The sequence below is a fragment of the Pinus tabuliformis genome, chromosome 6 (assembly GCF_031772625.1).
Source record: "Pinus tabuliformis cultivar Carrire ecotype Pingquan chromosome 6, CPIR1, whole genome shotgun sequence".
Taxonomy (NCBI): Eukaryota; Viridiplantae; Streptophyta; class Pinopsida; order Pinales; family Pinaceae; genus Pinus; species Pinus tabuliformis.
Window position 1 is genome coordinate 1,299,265,300 of NC_142292.1, and position 6,344 is coordinate 1,299,271,643.

At 35.4% G+C, this 6,344-nt stretch overlaps 2 pseudogenes; one reads left to right on the forward strand and one right to left on the reverse strand.

Moving 5' to 3' along the window:
- Window positions 1-804: 804 nt before the first annotated feature.
- On the reverse strand, window positions 805-3,900 carry LOC149263379 (magnesium-chelatase subunit ChlH, chloroplastic-like; annotated as a pseudogene).
- Window positions 3,901-3,974: 74 nt separating this feature from the next.
- LOC149263380 (3-oxoacyl-[acyl-carrier-protein] synthase I, chloroplastic pseudogene) lies at window positions 3,975-5,127 on the forward strand (annotated as a pseudogene).
- Window positions 5,128-6,344: the final 1,217 nt, after the last annotated feature.

The window sequence follows — 6,344 nt, forward strand, 5'->3', positions numbered from 1 at the left end:
GTCACTTCTTCTATGGAGATGAAGTATTATTTGTATAACAAAAAGATATTCAAGTTCAATGGACCAATGAGAAGCAGGTCCATTCCTCACAGAAACTGGGTTCATTTACCGAACAACTGAAACTATGTTAGTGTCATTGCCAGCTTATATACCTGCTGCATTTGGTGCCAAATTTCTAGTTGCAGGTCCTTGTTCAACCTCTTTCTTCGCATCTACTTTTGAATCACTAACAAGATATATCCGCCAAACTATTTCTTTGTACACCTTCCCTACATCCTTTAGTATATGCATCCCCAAAACCAATTTCAGGAATCATTGTTGTTGTGTTTTTCAGTAGATGTGTTGAAAAGGATAAAACACCATATAGAATTGAAAGACTTCTCAAAATTATCATGCATTGTTCTACCTCAATATCTGCTAGCTTTGTTCCAACCAACAAATCCATGAATTCAATTTCAGATTTCATGTGTTCTCTTAGAGTAGTACAAACAACCCTTATGAGAGGAGATGAGTGTTGTGGTGAAAATTTCTTAAATGCAACAATAATATTCTAGCCACTTGCAAATGATAATGGTAATAGGGGTAAACCAAACAGTTGCAACATGTCCTATATACCATTTTTCTTGGCAAAATCCCACATATGTATCTGTGTTATGCAAAATATTCTCTAAGAGACATGTAGCATTGCGTATACAATCTGGGAAAAGGATTCTATGTTTGAAGACATTTTTAGTGAAAGTATCATCCCCCCAGCTCATATGTTTCTCTCTATGATTCGTCTCCATCCATTGAACTAACTATTTTCTATTCTAAATTAGTCTCCATGGGAACATACACAGAAGAGCTGGCAGATTCTTGCAGCAAGGAAGACACTACATCACCAAATCCAAGTTTTGTAATAGTATTTAAGATTTCAATCAATACAGCCACCCCAGTGCCCCTAAAAGAAGCATAATGTCGCATCATCTCACCCAAGGCAAATGATAAGGACCCAGGAGTATCACCTGCCAAAGCCAGTAAGTACGTTTTTTATGTAAAAAAATTCACAAAACATCTTAGAGCACCACGATCATTAATAGCTTGGAGAAAAAGGTTATTAAGGCACAAAGCATCCAAGCATTGTGGTATACAAATTACTGCATCTACAAAAGGGAGAACACCAACCATGATGGCATCGAAAAAAGTATTAGGTAGACCAACAACATCTAGAACAAAATAACAAGTTGGATCTTTGTGAATAAGATCACTCATGACTGTAGCTACAAGTGAAAAGACCCCACCGCCAAATTCCTTTGATCTTCTAAAAATAGTGCACACGCAAAATGGAAAAGAACCCTCTTCATATCCATATAGGTAACAAAACTGTATGGGTAACAAACATCACTCATACCCACTTGCTTGCCAATAATAAATTCCAGGGATCCATGAGTTCCAAAATGCAAGACATCATCAGCCTTAAATATTTTATCCAAAACTGGGTAATAAGCAGCAAATCCATTGTGTGGACTTTCTGATTTTGTGAAAATAAGCCTCATTAGATCACCTTCATATCTAAAAGTTGGTTGCACTCCAATGAAAATATTTCCAAATTGTTTTCCATATACAAGAAGGTTATCCCCATTAGAATGAAGGTTCCTTGGAGGCTTACCCCAGTTTTCTTCCAAAGCCTTAGCATAAGGTGTGAGTTGTTGGTACTCTCTCACATTCATTTTGTAAGCAATATTAAGATTTGGGTTGTTGAACTTAGCTTCTTTCTCATGAATTGTGTCTTCAATCAGTGCTTCAGAAGTATTTGGAAAACCTTCTACATTATATCAATATTTATTTAGTTCCTGTAATACACTGAAAATTGAAGAGAATACATTGAGGTAGGATGCAATACCAACATTGCCTTTGTTAGGTGCGAAGCTAAATACAAATATGGTTTGTTTTTGTCCTCCTGTAGACATGAAAGTAATAATATATCGCATGAGTGAAGAGTGTCATTATACCTAATTTCAATTATCTCAAACAGGTTGTAACATGCAAAACAAATTGAAATGGCGTTTTGACATGATCACCTTTGTTATTTTCTTTAGCTGAGCCCACTTGACAGACCTTGTACAAAGTTGTTTAAAACACTTATGAAGTGCATGGGACTTCCCTACACATAAATATAAAGAAGTTAGAAACAAAATTTTATAGCCACTTCAAAAGAACCCTACAATGGCTCAAGAGAAACTTTGATCCTAAATATGTGTATGGTACCATGATCCCTGTTTTGGTACCATGACCCCTGTTTTGGTATCCTAACATCGATGTAATTATAATATGAGTTTCACAACAAGGTTAACAATTTTAGATAGATTATATTGTTAACATATTATCTAATTGATGAACTTGTTGAAACAGTGTTCAGGAAAAACAATGAAGCCTACCCATTCTTGCGTCACAACCCAAGAAAAAAATTGACTCCAAACCACCATCAAGATGATGAAGAGTGACCTTCCATGCAACCTAAATTGGATGCAATCCCAAAGTTTTGATAAGCCATTCCTATGTAGTCTAGAACACTAGTGGGAAGGCCACAATTTAGGGAACATAAAGCTTGGACAAAAGCTTGTATATGACGAGGATGATCTTGTCTAGCAGTTCCACCCACAAGTGCAAACATAGTCAAGGAAACCACAACATCTACAAAATATTTCTTTGTTATTGGATAATACAAGAAATTATCCATAGGGGTGGAAAAATCTAATCCACCTAAAAATATTAGCACAACCTTTGCACCTCTAGCATCCAATTTCATCACAACAACCACATAATGACCATCATCACCAATAATAATGTGGCTTCTTTGCAAGGCGATACTAATGACTGGTGCATTTAGGTTTTTGAGTTTCTCATTTGCATCCTTTTTGGTGTCATACCAATTCAAATACTCTTTAACATCATCATACATGCAAGGAGCCAGAGGGTGCCATATTCTTGTGTTAAAATAGACAACTGGATCAACAAACTCCAATTGTGTTTTATTGAGAGTGGTCACATACAACCCAATAATCATCTTAAAGAAATTTTCAAGATTCTCTAAGGATCCACCTAACCAAAACTGCAAACTAATGATACAGGCTCTAGCATCATGAGCCTTGTTGCTTGGAAAATACTTGAGGACTTGGGTAGGGTCCTAACAAGCTTAAGCATGCTTTCCTCAAAGTTCGATGACTTCTTATTTGTTTTAATCATTTGAAAGAAATGAGTTTTAGATTGGCCCAACTGAGACATACTAAAAGAACCTAGTTTGTTTAGTCTCGTTGCCTCTGGAATTGAAGGGAAAACCAAGACAACATCCAGTCTTTCTCTTTTTGTGTCCACCACAACCTTTACCTTTTGAGCAAATTCCTTGACAAATATCATAGATCTAATGAATATATTGGCATCAAAGAGATATTTTCAGAATAGGTTGTAGGTATTTTGGTTATCTCCTCTAAAAGGTACCCAACTATCTCAAATACGACTTCTTTTCTTTTTTGGTTAAGATTCCATACTGCTGCACTTATAGAAGCCTAGTATTGAGCTTCAAGAACCATATAGACTACTTTCACACTAGGAAGATTCTAATTTCTTTCTGGATTAATTTGTCTCACCTTTGCCATCCCTTGTGTGTATAAACCATTTCCAACAATTGCATGGGTCACCTAATATGAATTTCAACCCAAATGTCAACTACTGAGAATTTTGATATGAAATGGGAAATATTTGAATTCAGTTTAGATATTATAGTCTAAGAGATGATTGCTTACTTAAGTGTGGAATTATTAGTCTTCAATTTTTATCTAATCAGATAAAATGAAGTGGATGGTCACTAAATAGACCTTAAACTTATGAAAACTCTAATACATTTATGTAAAGATGGCACATTGGAGAGATCCACCCATCCCACTCAGCTCCCACCCTACCTTGAGCTTTGGAATAAACTTGGCTTCTCTAATTACATGGTATGTCTAAAAAGAAGTCAAGATATAAACATAAATTGTGTTGTACTAACATGATTGTTCTATTTCACGCATGTAGACAAGATGTCTGTAGGGGTACTGGTGGGGATGGTTATGGGTGGTTTTACAATATATTATGTTGGAATAGACACTCTTGTACAGAAGGGCTTCAAGAATATGAAACCATATTTTGTTCCTTATTCCATTACAAACATGGGATCTACATTGTTGGCAATTGATACGGGAGAAATGGCTCCGACCTACTCAATTTCAACAGCATGTGCAACAACAAATTATTGCCTATATTCAACTGAAAATCATATTCACAGAGGTGAAGCATATATCATGCTTGTTGGTGGCACAAACGCTTTGATTTTTCCAGCTGGTGTAGGTGGATTTATTGCTTGGAATACCCTTTCACATAGGAATGATGAACCACATACAACTTCAAAGCCATGGAACAGAGATCATGATGGATTTGTCATGGGTGAAGGTGTTGGCATAGTGAGCTTAAGTTCAACTTAGCCATTGTGGACATTTCTCCTATTTTACTGCTCAATGCAAAATGTAGAACATATGGAGCAGAATAGCAATCACAGTTGGCCTCAAATTCATAATGAACTGGTACCCTGATCATTGATGTCATATTGACTGACCTGAATTACTTAGCCATTCGAGATATAATTGTCAGGAATGCTTTCATTCTCAAGGGACATGAACGTAGGTGCATTACTCAGCTCTTTTTTAATGAAACAACACTCAAGTTATTCAAAATATATTTCCTTGTGATCAATTTCATATATGTTTCCTTGTGGTACATTTAGGTTTGAATTAGATAAAAATGATATTTTTAAATACCCATAGATCATTTTAGACTATGGGAAATTCCCACTATAAGGACATGGGGATTTTGATAAACATAGTTTGTCTTTTCTCCAAACCAGGTTATGGAAAATATTCAAGATGCAAGGAAGTGAGGAGCTCCCGTAATAGTCGAGTACTTTGCGGGGCTATCACTTGTGATGATTATCACATGGAGAATCCATGTCCTGATAGGCTTGGAGTTTCAATGTGTATTCTAAAATGTTTGGAAGATACATGAGTTTCACGAGAGGAGGTAAGTGGATCCTATGTTTTGAGGAAGATATTGTAGTAGTGTAGAATTACTTAAACTAGTTTCCTATATTTAATGAAACTTTGGTACAAGTACATGCAACCTTTAATAAATTATTTCTATCATCCTCCAAAAGTTGTGCCATTCTTTCCATTGCAAACACAATGTGTGTTTCTAAAATTAGATATGGCTTACCTTTCCAGCCGATGATTGGGTATTGCAAACACAACATGTTTCTGATATTAAATATGGCTTATCGTTCCAAGTCTATGATTGGGCATTGTATGGGTGTTGTCGGTGCACTAGAAACAATTACAACCATAAAGGCTATCACCATCAAATGGTTTCTCCCCACTATTAATCAATTTCTAAGTCGCTTACTAATATGGAAAACATTTGCTAAGAATTACATGAAGACCAACCATGATTTTCATGTAAATGTGGTTGTTTTTGCTATTTCTTTATGAAAAGTATGAAGGGATTTATTCAATTTGCATGTTGATACTCTTGGAAAAATACCGAACCTGGTGTTGCAGTTGACACAGTGCCAAATGTAAAGAATCACAATGCAGTATATGTTGGTAAGATAACTTGATTAGGGTTCTTGGTACAGTATAAATTTGGAGAACCCCTAAGATTATGCACAATATGAAACTATAATGCAACATATTGCAATCTGCCATGTTCATCTTTAGGTTGTATGAAAGCTTCCAACTTATTGTTTGTAATCAAGACTGTGCTTTGGAGGAAAACCATGAATGTAAGAAATGATGGTTGATGCTTAACCTGGGGGTGGATTTTTCCTATCCTTGAGTTATATGTATTGATGCTCTGTTCTAAAACAATTTGTTGATATGTCATAAGGTTCACCAAAATTCACCATTGGCTGACTCCATGACTCAAGAGCTTAACCTCATGTCATAGCTAAAGCTCATAATCTAATTCTTACAATTTCAATGTCCATCATAACACACACACATATATCTTAAAAATGTATAAAGACAAACCTAATGGAAAACTTATATAAATGTATAAATACAAACCTAATGGAAAACCTCATCAAAAATATGAATGTTAACCAAGCCTACTCACTGCCAAACCTAAACTTGAACCTAAACCACATGACATAGGTTTATAGTAGGTACAATGGTTGCTGCAGACATTGATACTTAAGGAGGAATGAGAAGAGCATTCTTGTTGTTGTTGTAATATATATATCTTAAAAATGTATAAAAAAAACTAATGGAAAACTTATA